General features: G+C 41.8%; 1 protein-coding gene and 1 pseudogene across 6 annotated transcripts in view; both read right to left on the bottom strand.

Annotated features, from left to right (window-relative positions):
• The window catches only part of FRMD5 (FERM domain containing 5), a 330,818-nt gene that overhangs the window by 120,158 nt on the left and 186,445 nt on the right, over positions 1-24,215 (bottom strand). The window lies entirely within an intron of this gene.
• On the bottom strand, positions 682-2,151 carry LOC134757242 (actin, cytoplasmic 1-like; annotated as a pseudogene).

A 24,215-nucleotide genomic window follows, 5' to 3' on the forward strand; every position in this document is an offset into this window, starting at 1 on the left:
GACCCTTTTACAGCAAAAAGATTACTAGTCACTGAAGGCTCAGATGGTCATTAGCACTTTTTTTTTTAGCAACGAAGTGTTTTTTAAGGGAGGTATGTGCATTGTTTTTTTAGACATATGCTACTGCACAATGAATAGACTACAGTATAGTGGAAACATAAGTGTTTTTTTTATAAGGCATGCACTTTTATTCAACTGGTCTCAAGTCAGTGTACAGGTACGCCCTGGCTACCTCCACCCACTCCCAGGGAGACAAAAAGCCTTCATACATCTCAAGTTGGGGGACAAAAAAGAGGGGCCACGAAAGCTGATCATTCAAAATAAAACAAAATAAAGAAGTATTAAGGCAAAGATTTAAAAAAGTTGTATTACATAATTTACATGAAAGCAATGCTATCACTTCCCCTGTGTGGACACGGGATAGGACTGGGCCATTCTCCTTAGAGAGAAGTGGGGTAGCTTTTAGGAGGGCAAGGTACTTCCTGTAACAACGCATCTCACGATGTTTGGAATGACTATTAAAAAAAGAACAATGTACAATCAAAGTCCCTGGCCACACTGTAGAACTTTGGGGGATGCTCACTCCAACCAACTGCTGTCACCTTCACCATTCCAGTTTTTAAATCCTGAGTCGAGCCAAACAAAACAAAACAAAATAAAAAAAACAAAGTTATGCCAATCTCATCTTGTTTTCTGCGCAAGTTAGGTTTTGTCAAGAAAGGGTGTAACGCAACTAAGTCACAGTCCGCCTAGAACCATCTGCGGTGGATGATGGAGGTGCCTGACTCATCATATTCCTGCTTGCTGATCCACATCTGCTGTACGGTGGACAGCCGGGCCGGGATGGAGCTGCCGATCCACACGGAGTACTTGCGCTTGGGAGGAGCAGTGATCTTGATCTTCATTGTGCTGGGCGCCAGGGTGGTGATCTTCAGCATCCTATCGGCGATGCCAGGGTACGTGGTGGTGCCACCAGATAGCACTGTGTTGGCATACAGGTCTTTGAGGATGTCCACATCACACTTCATGATGGAGTTGAAGGTAGTTTCATGGATGGCGCGGGATTCCATGCCCAGGAAGGAAGGCTGGAAGAGTGCCGCAGGGCAGCAGAACTGCTTTTGCCGATGATGATGACCTGGCCGTCGGGCAGCTTGTAGCTATCTCCAGGGAGGAGCTGGAGGCCACCATGGCCATCTCCTGCTCGAAGTCCAGGGTGACATAGCACAGCTTCTCCTTGATGTCATGCACAATTTCCCGCTTGGCTGTGGCGGTGAAGATGTAGCTGTGCTAGGTGAGGATCTTCATGAGGTAGTCAGTCAGGTCCTGACCAGCCAGGTCCACACGCAGGATGGCATGGGGGAGGGCATACTCTTCATAGATGGGCACAGTGTGGGTGACCCCGTCACCGTAGTCCATCACGATGTCAGTGGTAGGCCAGAGGTGTACAGGGGCAGCACGGCCTGGATGGCCACATACATGGCTGGCCTGTCGAAGATCTCCAACATGATCTGGGTCATCTTCTTGTGGTTGGCCTTGGGGCTCAGGGGGACCTTGGTCAGCAGCATGGGGAGCTCCTTGGCAGCCACACACAGCTCGTTGTAGAAGATGTGGTGCCAGATCTTCTCCATGTCGTCCCAGGTGGTGACAATGTCCTGCTTGATGGGGTACTTCAGGGTCAGGATGCCTCTCTTGCTCTGGGCCTCGTCGCCCACATAGGAGTCCTTCTGACCCATGCCCACCGTCACGACCTGGTGCCTGGGGCGCCCCACAATGGAGGGGAAGATGGCCCGGGGTGGGCATCATCACCCGCAAAGCTGGCCTTGCACATGCCAGAGCCATTGTCAACGACAAGCATGGTGATATCATCATCCATGGTGAGCTGGCGGCGGGTGTGGACGGGTGGCAGAAAGGCGAGGGCAAGGCTCTGTGCTCGCAGGGTGGACACGGTCTCAGCAGAAACATGTTTTATATGCACTGGGAAACCAAAATATTTGTCTGACTTTGCTTTTTTGTGATATTTGCTTTTTGCAATAGTCTGGAATCAAACCTGCAATATCTCTGAGGTATGCCTATAAATAAAATTTCTTTTCTCATTATTTATAATGTTTTAAATTACAGCTTACTAACATTAGTTTTACCATGTTTTTTCATTTCTCTATACATTTATAACCAATAGAAATAGAGTTTCAAATGTTTTGACACACATTTATGTATCACAAATTTTCTCATTGATTATTAAGATCATATAGAGTCAGCTAGCATGGTAATTTTTGGTCTCACATTAGTGTGCAAAGCAAAAACTACAAGTATTTAGGAACACGAGGTGAGTTTTTCACTGTACTAAGTACTCATCAGATATTTCTACAGCACTGGGTCCAGTTTAAGCTTTACAGCCAAAGATTGCCATGGAAAATGAAGAGAAGATAATAATAACAGGTAAGAGACTAAAAAAACTGGCCATAGAAAAACTGTTTAAGGAACTTGATAGATTTTAGCCACTGAAAAGACAGTTGAAGTGGTAATTTAACTATGGCTGATCTTCAATGACTTTTACATAAGGGATACTGACTAGTCATTATACATCTCTATAGATGACTGAAAAAACAAAAACCAATTTTAACTGGGACATGATGGATTTGGGTTAACTTAAAAATGAACTTACAGTGAAAGAGGTACTATATATCAGAACAGATTTCAAAGAAAGCTCTGTAATTTTCTTTCTGCAAGTCCTAAAATGAAAAATTAGTTCTTATCCAATTAGAATGGTTTAAGTTTTGAAAACAGGCAAGGGAAGATGGACTGTATGACCTGTACAGGTCTCTGCCAGCGTTAAGATGCTGTGATTTTTATCATTGTAGAACTGTATTTTACCCGAAGCTGCCAATTATTTTTGAGCACTGTACTTAAATTGTTCTTTGCTTTGCACATTCAGCTCCCTTTCTCCCAGATCCTCTCCAGCTAAAGGGCATTAGATTATGGAGTGGAACTCTGATGGGAAGGAAAGCTGCAGAACAATCCTTTTTTCAGTGAGGCTCTGTGATGGGGACTGCAGTGGCTTTGATGTACGCAGCTCCCACAGCATCGGTGCATCCATACAAATGAGCCCTGAATGCCTGGGACAGGTCTTTGCTGCTGCTGCTACTGCTGCTGCTGCATTCTGTGCCCTTAGACAGTACTGCTCCAGAGCACCTGCCTGGGTTTGAAATACGGATATTCATTATAAAAATCCATAAATTCATTGCCAAATAGGGCATATTAACACCCTCCCAGGACAAGGCATTTAGAGGGAGGACAAATATCGACCTTTTGATCTGTCTTTGGTGCTGATAATTCTTGAACATTAAACTAGACAGTTCTTGCCACAAAAAATCCACAATCTCATCTCTATTAAAAATCATCAGGCCTACCAGGTAAGGGATTGATATTTTCAAACGGGGCACTGATGTGTTCTCCATTCTCCTGTTTTCTCAACTCCATTTATGTATTAGCTCTGCTAAACTCGAATCTTGGTCCAACATTCTTTGGAGATGGCTCAATAATAAAATCTCTAACACAGTGCAGTGTCCTAGCCCTGCATCCTTTTACTAATTAGTAGGTTTCCAGAAGAAAACCATGTGTCAGAAAAAATCCAAACCCTGAATGCTGATCGCTCCCAACAAGATGAAGTATGAGAGAAACAGAAACTCTTTAAACTATAAGTTATTTGAGGATAAGGTATCTTCTATTAAAAAAATACTACTAGGAATATTTGCTTTCTACTATAATTCTGGCTTTGAAAATAATAAAGTTGGCTTTAGAAATAGAGACTACAAATATTCTCCACTAACGAGTCTCACAGCAGAAATGAAATTTGTTCTTTAATCAAACTTCCAGTTGGAGATTGTTCTGAGTTTGTTTTTGTTTTGTTTTAATCTGACGTGGAGTTTTAGACTTGAGAATTGTCTCTATAGCAAAAATGTAAAGTATTGGTTGGTGGTTGGGCATTCCTGAATATGTCCAAATATTTACTGATGAGAAGGTTGTAAATTCTTTTTTTTTTTTTTTTGGCAAGGGACTGCAGTTTTATATTTATTTTTATTTTTTTGAGATGGAGTCTTGCTCTGTTGCCCAGGCTGGAGAGCAGTGGTGCGATATCAGCTCACTGCAACCTCTGCCTCTGGGTTCAAACAATTCTCCTGCCTCAGCCTCCTGAGTAGCTGGGACTACAGGTGCATGCTACTATGCCCAGCTAATTTTTGTATTTTTAGTAGAGACAGGGTTTCACCACATTGGCCAGACTGGTCTCGAACTCCTGATCTCAGGTGACCCACCTGCCTTGGCCGCCCAAAACGCTGGGATTACAGGTGTGAGCCGCTGCACCTGGCTGGACTGGAGTTTTATTATTACTCAAATCAGTCTCCAATTCTTATTTTATTTTTAGAGATGGGGTATTCCTCTGCCCAGGCTGGAGTACAATGGCATGGTCATAGCTCATTGTAACCTCAAACTCAGGCTCAAGTGGTCCTCCTGTCTCAGCCTCCCAAAGCACTGGGATTACAGGCATAAGACAATGGGCACTTTTTCTTTTTTTGATGTAGATGTTTATTGCTACAAACTCACCCCTTAGTACTGCTTTTGGTGCATTCCATAAGTTTTGGTATTTTGTATTCTATTTTTGTCTCAAGATATTTTAAAAGTTCCCTTTTAACTTCTTGACCTATTTGTTGTTTAGAAGCATGTTGTTTAATTTCCATATATTTGGAAATTTTCTAAAATTCCTCCAGTTCTTAACTTCTAGTTTCATACTTTGGTGAGCAGAAAAGATATTTGATATGATTTCAATCTTCTTAAACTCATTTAAATTTATTTAGACTTGTTTTGTGCTCTAACATAATGGGTTTTTTTTTTTGGTTTTTTTTTTTGAGATGGAGTCTCATTCTGTTGCCAGGCTGGAATGCAGTGGCACGATCTCGGCTCACTGCAACCTGCAACTCCCAGGTTCAAGCAATTCTCCTGCCTCAGCCTCCCGAGTAGCTGGGACTACAGGTGCGTGCCACCACACCCGGCTAATTTTTTTGTATTTTTAGTAGAGACAAGGTTTCACCTTGTTGGCCAGGTTGGTCTCAATCTCTTGACCTCGTGATCCGCCCGCCTTGGCCTCCCAAAGTGCTGGAATTGCAGGCGTGAGCCACTGTATCTGGCCCTAATATATGATTTACCCTGGAGAATGTTCCATGTGTGCTAGAGAAGAATGTATATGATGTTGCTGCTGGATGCAATGTTCTGTATATGTCTGTTAGGTCCATTTGATGTAAAGTACAGTTTAAGTCCAATGCTTCCTTATTGATTTTTTTTGTCTGGATGAAACGTCCATTGCTTAAAGTTGGGTATCAAAGTCCCCTACTATTATTGTGTTGCGATCTATCTCTCCCTTCACGTCCTTTAATATTTGTTTAATATACTTAGGTGCTCCAGTGTTGGTGCATCTATATGTATAACTGTTATAGTCTCTTGATGAACTGACCTCCTTATCTTTATATAATGACCTTGTCTCATTTTACAGCTTTTGACTTAAAGTCTATTTTATCTGACATAAGAATAGTTACCCCTGCTTTCTTTTGATTTCTATTTGCATGGAATATGCTTTGCCGTCCTTTTACTTTCAATCTATGTGTGTCCTTAATGGTGAAATGAGTGTCTTGTAGGAAGCATATAGTTGGGTCTTGTTTTTTAAATTAATTCAACCATTCCATGCCTTCTGATTAGAGAATTTAATCCATTTACATTCAAAGTAATTATTGATAGGTAGGGACTTACTATTGCCATTTTGTTAGTTGTTTTCTGATTGTTTTGTGGATCCTTTTTTCCTTCTTCTCTTGCTATCTTCCTTTGTGATTTATTTTCTCTAGTGTTAGGCTTTGATTCCTTACTTTTTATTTTTTGTGAATCTACTATAGGCTTTTGTTTTGTGGTTACCATGAGGCTTACACAGAACATCTTATAACAGGCCATTTTAAACTGGTAACAACTTTGAGTGCGTAAAAAAACTCAATACTTTTACTCTACCTGCCCCTCATATTTTATGCTTTTACTATCAACATTTACATCTTTTTATATTGTGTATTCATTAATCAATTATTATAGCTGTTATTATTTTTATTTTATTTTTCTGAGAGAAGGTCTCATTCTGTTGCCCAGCCTGGAGTTCAATGGTGCAATACTGGTCTCCCAGGTTCAACTGATTCTCCTACCTCAGCCTCCTGCGTAGCTGGTACTACAGGCACATGCCACCACACCCAGCTAATTTTTTTATTTTTTGGTAGAGATGGGGTTTTACCATGTTGGCCAGGCTGGTCTCGAACTCCTGACCTCAAGTGATCTACCAACCTCAGCCTTCCAAAGTGCTAGGATTACAGGCGTGAGCCACTGCACCCTGCACTTAGTATTTTTAAATAGTTTTGCCTAACCTTCATGCTAAAGATATAAGTAACTTACACACCGCCATTACAATATTATTCTGAATTTGACTGTGTACTTACTTTTACCAGTGAGTTTGTATGTTTTAATGTTTACTAATTAGCATCCTCTTCTTTCAGCTTGAAGAACTCCGTTCAGCCTTTTTCATAAGACAAGTTTGGTGGTGATGAACTCCCTCAGCTTTTGCTTATCTGAGAAAGCCTTTCTCTCTCCTTCATTTCTGAAGGACAGCTTCCAGGTATTCTTGTTTTCTCCTTTAGCACTTTGAATATAGTCATCCCTCAGCATCTGTGGGGAATTGGTTCCAGGACCCTTTGAGAATACCAAAATCCACAGATGCTCAAGTCTCTTATATAAAACAATATAGTATTTGCATATAACAACATAGGCATATCCTCCCATGCATTTTAAATATCTAGATTACTAGTAGTAGTACCTAATACAAAGTAAATGCTATGTAAATAGCTGTTATGCTGTATTGTTTAGGGAATAATGACAAGAAAAAAAAGTCTGTACATGTTTAGTACAGATGTAACCAATGTAGGCTTAACTACATTTGTGATCCATGATTAGTTAAATCCATGGATGAAGACCCTGCAGCTACAAAGGGCTGAAGCCTGATTTCAAAGAGGCTGGCCGGGTGCTGGGGTGTGCCTGGAGCCTGAGTTTGTGGGGGCAGGCTGGGTCCTAGGTCCACAGGAGCTGGCCTGGAACATGGGTCACCAGGAGTGGTCCTGGAGACATGGTTCATGGAGACTGTCCTGGCACTGGTGTCTACAGGGGTGGGTCTGGACCCTGGGTCTGCTGAAGCAGGTTTGGATTCTGGGTCCACTGGAGGTTGGGTCTATGGGGACTGGCCTGGAGCCTGGGGCCAGACTGGTGTTAGGGCAGGAATGAAGCTTGGATCTGTAGGGGCTGGTCTGGAGCCTGGGATCATGGGTACTGGCATGGTACCTGGAACCCTGGGGACTGGCCTGAAGACTGGGTCCATGGGGATATGCCTGGAGGTTAGGTCTGGAGGCTAGGTTTTTGAGGGCTAACGTAGGTCCTGGAGCCGTGAGAGCCAGCTTGGAACCTTGGTCCACATGGATGTTCCTAGAGCCTGTGTCCATGGGTTCCAGCCCAGTGCTGGGGTCTACTGGGATGAGCCTGGACCCTGGATCTGCTAGAACAGGGCTGAACCCTGGAGCTGCTGGAGTGTAGGGCTGCAGAGGCTCCCCTACAGGGTGGGGTCACGAGGATCAGCCTGGCCTGGAGCCCGTGTCTGAAGGTGATGGCTTGGTGCCTGAGGCCTAGGCTGCTGCCTTGGCACTGGGGCAGGCTTAAAGCCTGGGGTTGTGTGGGCTGACCTGCCTCTGGGCTGTTCTGCAACCTGGGGTGGGCCTGGAGACTAGGTCTGCAGGAGCTGGCCTGGAGGCAGGGTCCACTGAGCAGGCCTGGAGCCTGGGGCTGCAGGATCTAGCTTGGCACTGCGGTGGACTTGGAAGCCTAGTCTGTAGGTACAGGCCTGGAGTCAGGGACCATGGGGCCTACCCAGTGATGGGTTTTACTGGGACAGGCCCAGTGTTGAGGAATGAGGCAATGTCCGGTACTCACTCTCCTTCCCTCACACAGAGGGTATCTTTCTCCATGCTGTGCTGTCTGAGGTTTGGGGAAGTGTGACGAGGGTAACGTAAAACTGTCTTTCCTGCCCTCTTCAATGTATCTTTTCTTATTTCTACATGATACCTCATTGCTGTACTCTCTCATCTGATTTCCCTAGTTCTTGTGAAGGTATTTTCATGCATGGATAGTTGTTTACATTGATATTTCTGTGACGTGATGAGTGCTATAAAGTTCAATTTCACCATCTAGCTGATGTTCAAACCCTCAGTTTCTCTCCTATAGATTCTTACTGAATCGATCTGAGTGGGGATTGCCTTTTTTTTTAAGCTCCTCAGCTGATTTTTTTTTTTTTTTGTATACCAGTTTGAGAACCACTGTTCTGGAATTTGCTGCTCAAAGTGTTCTGCATGTTGAAAATGCAGAATTTTAGGCTCTATCCTGGATCTACTGAAAGCAGAAACCATCTTTTAACGAGATCCCCAGATGATTCATTTACACATTAAAGTTTGATAAACACTGCTCTTGAACAGTGTCAACCTTGGCTATATATTAGAATCATGTGGGGGGCTTTTAAAAAAATGATACATGCACTGATATTTCTTTAAAGCTTTCCAATGATTCAAACATGAATATCACTGAACTAGAATGTACAAACACAAATATCTGCTCAGGTATACTCTAGTCATGATGAGAAGAAAGGAAAGAGAGAAAGTTTGAACTCCCACTTTCAAGAAGACAGACACAGGGGACCTACCTTAACAGAAGAATGCTGCTAGCACCAGAAAGAAAATGACTCTTATGATGATAAAGGCCTGAAGGGTAACTCCCAAATTTCATTTCACAATACTCTAACTGCTATGCTTGTTTACGGCATCTTTGCTCTACCTCTCTAAAACCAGCCTTCATTGTTGTCCTGTTTTCTGCCCACTCCTCTCCCCAATCCACACCCAAAGATTCTACTCTTGAGATTCCTCAAGAAAACATATTTTTGACTCTAGGGAACAAAAACGGATCAAGCTCAAAAGAAATTCCCCATTCTGCAGTAAGGTTGCAAAGGATATATTCTTACCAACACATTCTCTTGTGGTTCATCTCATTCCCTTCAGGGTGCCTGCTGGCAATGACACAGGATACCAGAATTGCTGATAGAACCTAGTCTGTCTCCATAGGAGAAACTGTCTCCTTGCCTGTTGTCTCCTTGCCCCTGAGCTTTCTTGATGTAGTTCTGCTGCCAAAGTGAGTGGATTTTTCCCCTGGGCCTGATTTCTATTGTTAAGTTTTTATATTATTGAAATCTAACAGTGGCAGTTGCCTCCCCATAATCTAGACAATGCTTGCAAATGATGAAAAGGAAACATGTCTATCTATCTCTACTCTTTATAGAAAAATCAGAATGACCATGCATGCCACAAGAAACAATTAACAGTTTCAGTCCATATGACTTGTGTTGTTTCCAAACAACCACAATAAAACCATAATGACAACAAAAATATATGTTCTTCAATGTTCATGACATTGAAATCTCCGGTCTACTTCCAGTAGGCCTCTTAAAGGCCTCTTTTTCCTGTCTTAAAAAAAGTTATTATATATATTTAAGGTATACAACATGATGTTATACTATATATAGTAAAATGGTCCTTTGTTTGAGGTATTTCCTATATCACACTAAAGAGACTTTGTTAGATAATATAATTAACATCTTCAACTGGTTCAATGTGGAACTAAGGTATTGTCATCAGGGATATAACGATCATAGCTGCTTACAGGTGGTATATGATCTGGAGCTATGATTCCTTCTCCACAAAATGGGGATAAGACTATCGCCTTTTTAGTTCTGCTATCAAGATTAAATGAGATAATAGATATTTAACTTTGTAAATTGCAAAGTGGTCTACAAGACTTAGATATGCTTATTATTAGTTGGTAGGAATGAGTGACATATGCTGGAAGACAAGTAAAGAAATCATTTCCAGGACACAGCAAAAGTATTAAAGGACAGATGAAGTTCTCTGATGGCAAATCTCTGCACAGGTGACCAAGGGTTCTATTTCTAGTTTCCTATTAAAGGTAAGAGGCAACACTAGACATTGTCTTTGACATTAGTTTCAAACAAGCAGACTGATCAGAGGCAATGCATATGTGATCCAACACTCCACAGAGAGGGTGTCTGTCAATTCTGTCATGATCATTAGGCTCTCTACCTTATTCAGTTTAAGTACATACAAATCCCTAAAATCCACTGCCATTCAAACTGGCAGACACTAAGGCTTGAGCACTAAAGGGAAAACAAGGGGTGCTTTTTCAGATCTAATAATGGCTGGCCAGAGGATTCTATCCCTGGCAGCACAGCTGCTTCTACCAGGAAATTGATGAGATGAGCTTGTGAGATGATGGCTGATTTCACATCAGGAAGTTCAGTATGATTTGAATGAAAGACTCCGCATTCCAAGACTCCGCCCTGCCGTGAGATAGGCAGGCCTATTTCTATCCAGCTGCTCTCTACCATGCAAAATGACGTCACTTTCTAGAACACAGACAATCTCTGGGAACAACCTGCTGGCAAGCAAGCACCAAAACTTCTGGAAAAAGAAAACAAGCTGTAATCATCAAATGCTAGGGATAGGAAACAAACAGACGATAATTTCATTCCTCAGCTGTTAACACTGTTTCTTCTGTCTTCACAAGTTGCTTTCATTTTTTTTTTTTTTTTTCAGACGGAGTCTCCATCTATTGCCCAGGCTGGAGTGCAGTGGTGTGATCTCGGCTCACTGCAACCTCCACCTCCCAGGTTCAAGTGATTCTCCTGCCTCAGCTTCCTGAGTAGCTGGGATTACAGGTGTGTGCCACCACGCCTGGCTAATTTTTATAATTTTAGTAGAGACAAGGCTTTGACATATTGGCCAGGCTGGTCTTGAACTCCTGACCTCAGGTGATCTGCCTGCCTTGGCCTCCCAAAGTGCTAGGATTACAGGTGTGAGCCACCGCACTCAGCCTTTAATTATAAGTGTGCAGTTCAGTTGTGTCAAGTACATTCACACTGTTGTGCGACCAATCTCCAGAACTCTTCATCTAGCAAAATTAAAACTCTACACCCATTTAAAAACTTTTTTCCTAGTATGCAATTCATTATTATAGTCACCACGCTGTATATTAGGTCTCCACAATTTACTTATGACTGCAAGTTTTTTCCCTCTTACCAACATCTTCCCATTTCCCTACCCCCACACCTGACTCCTGGTAACTACTTTTTTACTCTTTTTATGCATTTGACTTTCTTAGATTCCACATATGTGAGATCATGCAGTATTTGTCTCTGACTTATTTCACTCAGAATAATGCCATCCAGTTGCATTCATGTTGTCACAAATGGCAAGACTTCCTCCTTTTTACAGGCTGGGTAGTATTTCATTGTATACACATGTGTGTGTATCTATATATGTGAATACACACACACATATACAATGGAATATCTATATCACAGATATATGTGTGATATACAGATACACACACATACATGATATACCATTTTATATTTGTGTGTGTATGTATATATATATATATATGCCATGCATATATATATATATGCCATGCATATATATATATATGCCATGCATATATATATATATATATGCCATGCATATATATATATATATATATATATATATATATATATATGCCATGCATATATATATATATATATATATATATATATATATATATATGCCATGCATATATATATATATGTGCCATGATTTCTTTGTTTTTGTTTTTTTGGAGACAGCATTTCACTCTGCCACCCTGGCTGGAGTGCTCATTGCAGCCCCAAACTCCTTGGGCTCAAGCCATGCTTCTGCCTCAGCTTCCCTAGTAGCTAGGACTATAGGCATGCACCATGCCCAGCTATTTTTTATTTTTTTGTAGAGACAGGGTCTTACTATATTGCCCAGGGTGGTCGTGAATTCCTGAGCTCAAGTGATCCTCCTGCTCAGTCTCCCAAAATGCTGAGATTACAGGTGTGAGCCACTGCACCTCACCCTACCACAATTTCTTTGTCCATTCTTTTGTGAATGAACACTTTAAAGATTGTTTCCATTTCTTGGCTATTGTGAATAACGCTGCAATGAACATGAGAGTGCAGACATCTCTTCAACTCATTTCCTTTGGATATATGCCCAGAAGTGGGATTGCTGGATCACATGGTAGTTCTATTTTTTTTTTTTTTTTCTTGAGACAGAGTCTCGCTGTATCCCCCAGGCTGGAGTGCAGTGTCACAATCTCGGCTCACCGCAACCTCTGCCTCCCAGGTTCAAGCGATTCTCATGCTTCAGCCTCCCGAGTAGCTGGGATTATAGGCAAGCGCCACCACACCCAGCTAATTTTTAGTAGAGATGGGGTTTTGCCATGTTGGCCAAGCTGTTCTTGAACTCCTGATCTCAGGTGATCCACCCACCTCGGCCTCCCAAAGTGCTGGGATTACAGGTGTGATCCACTGTACCCTGTGGTAGTTCTATTTTAAAATTTTTGAGGAACCTCCATACTGATTTTCAAAATGGCTATACTTTTTTAGTATTTGGAGATAGGGTCTCGCTCTGTTGCCCAGGCTGGAGTGAAGTGGTGTGAACACAGCTCAGTGCAGCCTCAACCTCCTGGGCTCAAGCAATCCTCCCACCTCAGCCACCCAAGTAGCTGGAACCACAGGTGCGAGACACCATGCCCAGCCTCAAAATGGCTATACTAATTTACATTCCCATTAATAGTGTACAAGGGTTCCCTTTTCTCACCAATACCAAGTATTCTCACCAATACTTGTTATCTTTTGTCTTTCTTATAATAGCCATTCTAACGTGTTTGAAGTGCTATCTCATTGTGGTTTTGATTTGTATTTCCCTAATGATCAGTGATGTTGAACACCTTTTCATATACTTGTTGACCATTTTTATATCTTCCTTGGAAAAATGTCTATTCAGCTCCTATGCCCATTTTTAAATTAGGTTATTTGTTTTTCTGTTATTGAGTTGTATGAGTCTCATATATTTTGGATTTAATCCCTTATCAGATAGACATATGGACTATAAATATTTTCTCCCATTCTGTGGGGACACTTTTTCATTTTGTTGATGGTTCCCTCTGCTGTGCAGAAACTTTTTAATTTGATGTAGCCCTATTTGTTTTTGCTTTTGTTGCCTGTGTTTTTAGTGTCATATTAAAAAAAGTATTGCCAAGACTAATGTCATGGAGCTTTCCCCCTATATTTTCTTCTAGGATTTTTATGGTTTCAGGTCTTATGTTTAAATCTTTAATCCACTTTGAGTTTATTTTTGTGTATGGCATAAGATAAAGATCCAATTTTATTGTTTTTTTTTTTTTTTTTTTTGAGACAAAAATCACTTTGTCATTCAGGCTGGAGTCCAGTGGCATGAACACAGCTCACTGCAGCCTCCGCTTCCCATACTCAAGTGATCCTCCTGCTTCAGCCCCCCAAGTAGCTGGGACTACAGGCACATGTCACCATGCCCAGCTAATTTTTTTGTATTTTTTGTAAAAATGGGGTTTCATAATGTTGTCTTGAACCCCTGAGCTCAAGAGATCCTCCTGCCTCAGCCACCTGAGTAGCTGGCTAATTAGCACCCGGATAATTTTTGTAATTTTAGTAGACACAGGGTTTCACCATGTTGGCCAGGCTGATCTCAAACTCCTGGCCTCAAGTGATCCACCTGCCTCAGCCTCCCAAAGTGCGAGCCACCGCACCTGCCTCAGCCTCCCAAAGTGCGAGCCACCGCACCCAGTTCATTCTTTATTTTGATGCCAAAAGACTCCTCGGTTTGGCCACAGTGAGCCCCTTCAAGCTGTTTCCTGTCCTTTTGACATGTCATCATTACTTGAGCACTTTTAAACTTTCTAGCACAATAAGATGTCCCAGGCCCATCTTACCCTTTCTCTGCCCTGGCCCAGAATCAGCTAGTTCTCAAAGGCACCTGATTTTTTTAGTGGAGAGTGGCATTTAAAAACTTACATCTGGGTGTTGTGTGATCATTGTTATCGGAGGGTCATTCGTCGCAGGCCTTCTCAGTAATGAAGTTAAGAAAGTATGTTTGAGGGTGTATATTTATATCCATTTCTGTATGTCAATGTTAAAAACCATGGGTTTACACTAATATCTCTAATTCTATTCCAATTTCAAAGGGTTCATTCTGTAGCAGGACGAGCCGCAGACAAGAACCCCTCAGACACCGAGTTGTGGAAGGAAAGGGCTTTACTCAGCTGTGAGCATCGGCGGACTCACGTCTCCAAAAACCAATCTCCCTGAGTGAGTAATTCTTGTCCCTTTTAAGGGCTTACAACTCTAAGGGGGTCCGTGTGAGAGGCTCATGATCAATTGAGCAAGCAGCGGGTATGTGACTGGGGGCTGCATGCACCAGTAATTGGAACGGAACAGAACAGGACAGGGATTTTCACAGTGCTTTTCCATACAATGTCTGGAATCTATAGATAACATAACCTATTAGGTCAGGGGTCGATCTTTAACTACCAGGCCCAGGGTGCGGCGCTGGGCTGTCTGCCTGTGGATTTCATTTCTGCCTTTTAGTTTTTACTTCTTCTTTCTTTGGAGGCAGAAATTGGGCATAAGACAATATGAGGGGTGGTCTCCTCCCTTAATTCTAGTCTCCCCCCTTTCCATACTTGTAACTCCCTTTTCTAACAATGAGAGACCTACCTCCTATTATCCTCACTTTACTTATGTGCTCAGTCCCAGGATACAAGGAAAGAATTCCCAAGTCATACCACAGCAGAAGACTGAACTCTTGATCTTTTGTTGCAAATGGGGTCCACCCACAGCCAATCCCATTTCAGTTGATGGCAACTCCATCCTTCTAGTTGCTCAGATAAAAAACCCTGGAATCATCCTGGAGTCTTTACTCTCTCTTTCATATTACACACCTATCTAATCTGTCAGAAAATCCTATCAGTTCTACCTTCAAAATGTATTCAGAATCTAACCACATCTTACCACCTCCACCGCTATCAATCACCCTGGTCCAAGCCACCACCATCGTCTTGGGCCTAGATTGCACCCAGCTAGTCTCCCTGCCTCTACCCTTGCCCCTTAATCAGTCTGTCATCAACATAGCAGTCAGGGTAGTGCTTTTAAAAATGTAAGTCACTTTCAATCACTCCTCTTAACATTCCAATGATCACAAAACACTCAGATGTAGGTTGTTAAAACCCTGCAATGGTTCCCTATTTCACTCAAGAGTAAAACCCAGAGTCCTAAAAATGTCCCTATAACTTTCTGGCCTCACCTCCTATTACTCCCTGCATCATCCTACTTTACTCCAAACACAATAGCCTCCTTGCTACTTGTCACACTCTACAGCTATAATCTTATTTACGCCCTTGGCTATGATTCCTCTGCCAGAAACGATTATTTTACTTCCTTCAAGTGTTCAATCTCACTTCAACAAGGCCCACACTGACTACTGTATTTGATACGTATACATGATATTACAACCACCCTTCCAACTCTAGCAGTCCCCATTTTCCTTACCCTACTCTATGTTTTCGTATTCTACAGCACTTATCACTTTCTAATATACCATATATTATATCATTTACTAATTTTTTTATGTTTATTATTCATTGCTTATTCTCCACCCCTGGATCACTGCTAGAATTTATGAGGACATGAATTTTTGTCTCTTTTGTTCACTGAAGAAGAAAGGGGCCTAGAACAGTGTCCAGCAAGCTGTAGACACTCAACAAATATTTGCTGATGTTAAATGAATAAATTATTAGGAACCCAGCATCATGAATTGTTTCACCCCCTATTTTGGCAGCATGGTTTGACTAAAAATTTTCTGTAAAACAATTTGATTTTTAATCTATAATAGCAATTTGGACCAATAGCTCTCATATTTATTTTTCAAACCAGCATTCTCTCAAAGAGGAATGTGTCCTTACAAGAAATTTAGTAACACACCCACACCAGTGAGCCAAGGTACTTCAAATGAATGTTAAATCAAACTTCCAGAGAAAATGCCATAGTTTTTATTTAACATGTATGTATACCTATGTGTGTACATATCAGTACAAGCATATCTCATTTTATTGTGTTTCACTTTATTGTGACTCACAGATACTATGTTTTGTTTTTGTTTTAATAAATTGAAGGTTTGTGGCAACCTGGCATCCAGCAAGACTACTAGCACCATTTTTCCAATAGCACATGCACACTTCATGTCTCTGTGTCACACTCTGTTAAATCTTGCAATATTTCAAAGTTTTCCATTAATATTATTTTTTCTTACGGTGATCTGCGATCCTTAATGTTACTACTATACTCGCTTTGGGGCACCATAAGCCATGCCCATAGAAGATGGCGAACTTAACAAATGTTTTATGTGTCCTCACAGCTCCATCAACCAGCTGTTCCCCCAACTCAGTCCCTCTCTTTGGGCCTCCCTATAACCTGAGACACAACAATATTGAAATTAGCCAATTAATAACCTTTCAATGGCCTGTAAGTGTTCAAGTAAGAGGAAAAGTCACATGTCTTTAACTTTAAATCAAAAGCTAAAAATGATTATGCTTAGTGAGAAAAGCAGGTTGAAAGCTGAGATAGACTGAAAGCTAGGCTTCTTGAGCCAAATAGTGAGCCAAATTTGTAAATGCAAAGGAAGAGTTCTTGAAGGAAATTTAAAGTGCTACTCCAGTGATCACATGAATAACAGGAAAGTAAAACAGTCTTCAGGCTGATATGCAGAAAGTTTTAGTGGTCTGGATAGAAGATCACACAAGACACAGCATTCCCTTTAATCAAAGCCAAATCCAGAGCAAGGCCTTACCTCTCAATTCTGTGAAGGCTGAGAGAGATAAGAAAGCTGCACAAGACAAGTTTGAAGCTGGCAAAGGTTGGTTCATGAGGTTTAAGGAAAGAAGCCATCTGTATTAAGTCCACTCTCATACTGCTATAAAGAAATACCTGAGGCTGGGTGTGGTGGCTCATGCCTGTAATCCAGCACTTTGCGAGGCCAAGGCAGGCAGATCATCTGAAGTCAGGAGTTCGAGACCAGCCTGGCCAACATGGTGAAACCCCGTCTCTACAAAATCAGCCGGGCATGGTGGCATGTGCCTGTAATCCCAGCTACTCGGGATGCTGAGGCAGGAGAATCACTTGAACCCAGTAGGTGGAGGCTGCAGTGAGCCGAGATCGCGCCATTGCACTCCAGCCTGGGCAAAAAGAGTGAAACTCCATCTCAAAAAAAAAAAAAAAAAAGAAAAAAGAAAAAAGAAATATCTGAGATTGGGTAATTTACAAAGAAAAGAGGTTTAATTGACTCAGTTCTGCAGGCTATAAAGGAAATACAGCGGCTTCTATTTCTTGGGAGGCCTTAGGAAACTTACAATCATAGTGGAAGGCAAAGGGGAAGCAAGGCATCTCACATGGCCGGAGCACGAGGAAAAGAGTGAGGGGAAGGTGCTACACACTTTTAAACAACCAGATCTCATGATAAGTCTATCACAAGAACAGCACTAGGGGGATGATGCTAAACCATTCATGAGAAGCCACCCCCACCAGGTCCAATCACCTCCCACCAGGCCCTACCTCCAGCATTGGGGATTATCTTTCAACATGAGCTCTGGGCAGGGACACACATTCAAACCATATCACCATCTCCATAATATAAAAGTGCAAGATGAAGTAGTAAGTGCTGATACAGAAGCTGCAGCAAGTTACCCAGAAGATCTACCTGAGATCGCTTATGAAGGTGGCTACAACAGATTTTCAATGTAGATTAAACAGCCTTCTACTGGAAGAAGATGCCATCTAGGACTTTCATAGATGAGTAAAGTCAAGGTCTGGCTTCAAAGCTTCAAAGGACAGGCTGACTCAGATTAAAGGATAATGCAGCTGGTGACTTTAAATTGAGGCCCAATGCTCATTTACCATTCTAAAAATCCCAGGATCTTTAAGAATTATGCTAAATATATTGTGCCTGTGCTCTATAAATGAAACAACAAAGCATGGGTGACAGTACATCTGTTTACAGCATGGTTTACAGAATATTTTCATTTCATTGTTGAGACCTGCTGCTCAAAAAGAAAAAAAAATCCTTTCAAAATATTACTGCTCACTGACACTCTACCTGATTACCAAAGAGATCTGATGGAGATGTACAGGAGATTAATGTTTTCATGCTTGCTAACATCCGGCTGGTAGCCCATGGATCAAGGAGTAATTTGCACTTTCAAGTGTTATTTTAAGAAATACATTTCATAAGACTATAGCTGCATAATAGTGATTCCTCTGATGGATCTAGGCAAAGTAAATTGAAAAACTGAATGCCATCATTCTAGATGCCATTAAGAACATCTGTGGCTCATGGGGAGAAGTCAAATTATCAACATTAACAGGAGTTTGGAAAAAGTTGATTCCAACCCTTGATTTCAAGGTGTCAGTGGAGGAAGTAACTGCAGATGTGGTAGAGATAGCAAGAAAACTAGAATTAGAAGTTGAACCTGAAGATGTGACTGAATTGCCGCAATCTCAAGATCTTATGGGTGAGCAGAGAAAGTGGTTTCTTGAGATGGAAACTACTCCTGGTGAAGATGCTGTGAACATTGTTGAAATGACAACAAAGGATTTAGAATATCCCATAAACTTAGTTGATAAAGCAGTGGCAGGATTGGAGAAGATTGACTCCAATTTTGAAAGAAGTTCTACTGTGGGTAAAATGCAGTTAAACAGCATTGCATGCTACAGAGAAATCTTTCATAAAAGGAAGAGTCCATTGATGTGCCAAACTTCATGGTTATCTTATTATAAGAAATTGTCACAGCCACCTTCAGCAGCCACCACCCTGACCAGTCAGCAGCTGTCAACATCAAGGCAGGACCTTCCACCAGCCAAAAGATTTTAACTTGCTGAAGGCTCAGGTAATTGTCAGCATTTTTTTTTTTAGCAACAAAGCATTTTTAAATTAAAATATATAAATTTTTTTTCCAGCCATAATGCTATTGCACACTTGACAGACTACAGTATAGTGAAACATAACTTTTATATGCACTGGGAAACCAAAAAATCTGTGACTTGCTTTATTGCACTATCCACTTTATTGCGGTGGTCTGGAACTGATTCTGCAATATCTCCAAGGTATGCCTATATATATATAAACCTCTGCTTTTAATGATACTGTGAGGGCCTAGAATTTCATTTGGAGTTAATGTACACATTTGACAAACTTGACTGTTTTGAGAACAATGTTTTTAATCCCTCAAGTTCTCTGTCTGCTGATCAAAATGGACATTAACATCCTAACATACTTTGCATTTTCCTAGTATCTACAAGGCCAGATATTTTTATCTTTTAATTTTTTGAATGTTTAAAATCTAATTTTTTTAATTAATTAACTAAATTTTTTTTTTTTTTTTTTGAGACAGAGTTTCGCTCTTGTTGCCCAGGCTGGAGTGCAATGGCGTGATCTTGGCTCACCGCAACCTCCATCTCCCGGGTTCAAGCGATTCTCCTGCCTCAGCCTCCCAAGCAGCTGGGATTATAGGCATGTGCCACCACCCCAGCTAATTTTGTATTTTCAGTAGAGACGGGGTTTCTCCATGTTGCTCAGGCTGGTCTTGAATTCCCGACCTCAGGTGATCCACCCGCCTTGGCCTCCCAAAGTACTGGGATTACAGGCGTGAGCCACTGCGCCTGGCTGCTAATTTTTTTTAAAGAGATGGGGTCTTGCTCTGTTGTTGTGGCTAGAGTGCAGTGGGATGATCATGGCTCACTGCAGCCTTAACATCCTGGGCTCTAGTGATTCTCTCACTTCAGCCTACTGAGTAGCTGGGGACAATCGGCATTTTTTTTTTTTTTGTAGAGATGAGGTCTCCCTATGTTGCCCAGGCTGGTCTCAAACTCCTGGACTCAGGCGACACTCTTGCCTCATTTTTCTGAAGTGCTGGGATTACAGGCATGAGCCTGTAAGGCTTTATTTCTAGAAGCCTTTATTTCATGTAGAAGGCTTTATTTTATTATTTTTTTGAGACAGAGTCTTGCTCTGTTGCCCAGGCTGGAGTATAGTGGCACCATCTCAGCTCACTGCAATCTCTGCCTCCTAGGTTCAAGAGATTCTTGTGCCTCAGCCTCCCAAGTAGCTGGGACTATAGTTGTGAGCCATCACACCTGGCTAATTTTTTTGTATTTTTAGTAGAGATGTGGTTTCCTCATGATGGCCAGGCTGGTCTTGAACTCCTGACCTCAAGTGATCTGCCTGCCTCAGCATCTCAAAGTGCTGGGATTACAGGCATGAACCACCGTGCCCGGCCACAGGCTTTTTTAACATGTGGTGCACCAAAGATTTTTGTATGTAAAATTTTGTGTAAATGTATTTTCACTGTGGAAGCTAATACTTGCATCAGATTTTCAAAGGAGTCTCCGACCTAAAATAAGTTAAGAATCACAGCATTAAACTTGTAGAGTTCCTCCATTAAAAATTAGCTTCCCAGGCCAGGCGCAGTGGCTCACACCTGTAATCCCAGCACTTTGGGAGGCTGAGGCAGGCAGATCACGAGGTCAGAAGATCGACACCATCCTGGCTAACATGGTGAAACCCTGTCTCTACTAAAAGTCCAAAAAATATGCCAGGTGTGGTGGCAGGCGCCTGTAGTCCCAGCTACTGGGGAGGCTGAGGCAGGAGAATGGCGTGAACCCGGGAGGCGGAGCTTGCAGTGAGCCGAGATCGCACCACTGCACTCCAGCCTGGGTGACAGAGGAGACTCCGTCTCAAAAACAAAAAAACAACAATAACAAAAAATTAGCTTCCCGAGGACAGGAACCATGTCTGTCCCATCATCAAATCTTAGTTCCTACCAAGTAGTAAATAATAAATGTTGAACAAATAAAAATAAGGAAATGAATAAAGAATGGATGAACAAATCATTAATTTATTGCCTCAGCTCACAATATCTCTTCTTTGCCCAGCTTTCTAAGGGTTGGGTCACAGTAGCTCATATGACTGACAATGAGTCAGAGAGGGAATAAGACTTGCTCAATGCAGTTATCACTAAACATGGCTGGGGGGAACCTTTGTAGGAGTGAAAAAGAAATCTTAAAGATGCAAAAGACATTTGTCTTTCTGTACATTTTTAAAGTAACATGTGGCTGGGTGCAGTGGCTCACGCCGCTAATCCCAGCACTTTGGGAGGCTGAGGCAGGATGATTGCTTGATCCCAGGAGTTTGAAACCAGCATGGGCAACATGGAGAGACTCTGCCTCTACAAAATACAAAAAATTAGCTAGGCATGGTGGCACACACCTGTAGTCCCAGCTACTCAGCTGGCTGAGGTGGGAGAATTGCTTGAGCCTGGGAAGTCGAGGCTGCGGTGAGCCGTGATTGTGCCACTGCGCTCTAGCCTAAGTGACAGAGTGAGACTGTGTTTGAAAAAAAAATCCACTTTTATGGAGTTTTTTGAGGCATAGGTTTCCTGGGGGCTTTAGGGTGCTGTGTACTTCTAGGTACTAAGAGGAAAGGCCCAGAGAACAGGCTGCTAAGAGCTTGCTCCAGATCCCAGGCTTAAGGGGAAAAGGTAATATTTATTACCCTTAAAGTTCCCTGTTTGGCTGTCCAACTCAGCTTATAAAAGTAAGAATGGAGACAGATATTCAAATAAGAATTCTGCCCAGGAGTAAACACTGTGGATCTCTACTGCATCTTTTTGGAACCTGAGTATATTAGACAGAGCACAGAGGCTACTCTTCCCTAACATCATACCCTGACCTTCAAAGGGATTTAAAAATTTTTATTATCCAATTTCTGCATTATGCTGGCCATAAAGAATCATTTCTATTTATAAGGGAATTATCCACTAAGATTGATCAGGCTATTGTTGAGGACAGATTCCATCTCTGGAATGGCTGCATCTATTCTGCTGAGGGAACTTTCTGCCACGGATGGCTTGGCAATGAATTACCAGAAATACTCAAGAGGACAGCAAGTTGCCTTCTGTCTCCACTTTACACACATCAGAAAACCCAAGTGGTTATGGAATACAGTGAATTACCCAGAAACAATCAGTTACCAGAAGCTCTCTAGGATTACAGTGATGACTAACCTTAGAGATGAAGCCTTCCAAGAATCTCTTCTCAATTTTTTTTCCTTTTCTTTTTTTTTTTTTTAGACAGAGTCTTGCTCTACCACCCAAGCTGGAGTGCAGTGGCACGATCTCAGCTCACTGCAACCTCCATCTCCTGAGTTCAGGCCATTTTCCTGCTTCGGCCTCCTGAGTAGCTGGCTAATTAATAACTGGCTAATTTTTGTATTTTTAGTAGAGACAGGGTTTCACCATGTTGGCCAGGCTGGTATCAAACTCCTGACCTCAAGTGATCCAGCTGCCTTGGCCTCCCAAAGTGCTGGGATTATAGGCGTGAGCTACCATGTCTGGCCTCAAGAACTTCTTCTCTAAACCAGACCTACAAATGATATTCTTGACAATGGAATGGATTATTTGAAGCACAGAAAACAGAAAGGAAGTTAAACAAACATGAATACAACAGGGAACTCTTCCATATAGCTTTTATGCTGGGCAAAAGAGCCCTAACTGTGGGCAGAAGTTGTTCAAACTTCATTACTCAACGTTAAAAAAAATGCTTCAGTGGGTACCTACTATGTGTTAAAGCATAGCACTGGGCACGATGAGAGAACTAGGGTGAACAAGATGAGAAGAGTCCATGATCTCTAATACTAGAGATAAAATATGAACAGTAATAACTGGAATGCAGGTGAAAAAGAGATACAGATAATTTAGAAGAGACAGAACATTTGGCTAGTGGCAGTGGGGTCTTGTTGCTTCTGCTTGGTGGATTAAGGAAAGAAGGAAAGAAGGTTAGGGCCTTGGATGCCCAGCTAAGTAGGCTTCTTTTCTTTTTCTTTTAATTTCCCTTCCTTCTTTTCTTCCTCCCTCCCTCCCTCCCTTTCTTCCTTCCTAATACTTTACATCCTTAAAAGTTTTAAGTAGAGAACTGAAGATGATAAGAACTGCTCTCTGGAGAAATTAATACGGTAGTAGTGAAGTTTGTAGCAATGGGAATTGAGAGACAGAGCCAACAGATGTTTAGGATATAAATCAACAGGTCTAGGCAACTAACTGTTGTGGGGATCACTAAGAGGGAAGAGTCAAAGGTGACTTGGAGAATGCTGATGTCATTCAAGAACAGGTGCCCAGGAGAGAAATAGAAGAAGGTCGGACAGATGATGTGTGGTTCTGGACACAATGAAGTGTTAGTGAAGCCACCTGACAGGCTGTTGGAAATGTGCGACTGAAGCCCTGAGGAGAGGTCTGGATTGCTGAAGCTATAGATGTGAGACTATTCTGCATACAAATGAGCTGATGCCATGAAAGTGGATGAGATCATCAAGGGAGATAGCAAAGGAGGAGGAAAGAGAAGGGTAAAGGGCAGAACCTTAAGGAATACTTGCATTTAGGATAAGAAAAAGACCCTGATGACGCCATCAAAGAAGGAATCATCAGAGCAGTAATCTGAGAATCAGCAGACTGTCACAAAGCAAGAAAGAGGCTCAAGAGGGTGCAGGAGGTCACAATAGAAAATTCTACCCAGAGTTCAAAAAGGATGGGGCTTGAGAAAAATGCCAGCGAGACATCGAGGAGCATTTTTCACTAGACTTTTGGTGGGATCAGAAATCAGAGGTTTCAAGTGCAACGGCTAAAGAGGGAACAAATGGGCTATTCAATTCATATTTGTTGGTGTCCATCTGTCTTTACTGCTTGACTCTTCTTTTTCCTTCCTGAACTCACCATCTGTTCACTTTCACTGCTATGTGCAAGTTTCTAAAGACCTTCATTTTAAGGATTCAACAGATACTGACAAATATTGACTTAATAAATCTCCCTAAGAAATCCTAGATTCCCAAAAGGGTCACTGCTTGTTCACATTTTGTTTCCCAAGCAAAGATATCCCAAAGACAAGTGAAATGGCCTGCAGATAGAGAGGGCTGACTGTAAGTGCACCACTGAATAAACGACACTTCCAAAGTCTTCCTGACTATCACAGAGACTCTAAACTTTTCTAAACACTCTGCAGATATTCTTTTGACACCTCTAGGCTTTGTAAAACTATATACCTAATCACATTTAGTAAG

This window comes from Gorilla gorilla, chromosome 16 (assembly GCF_029281585.2).
Source record: "Gorilla gorilla gorilla isolate KB3781 chromosome 16, NHGRI_mGorGor1-v2.1_pri, whole genome shotgun sequence".
In the NCBI taxonomy this organism is placed as follows: Eukaryota; Metazoa; Chordata; class Mammalia; order Primates; family Hominidae; genus Gorilla; species Gorilla gorilla.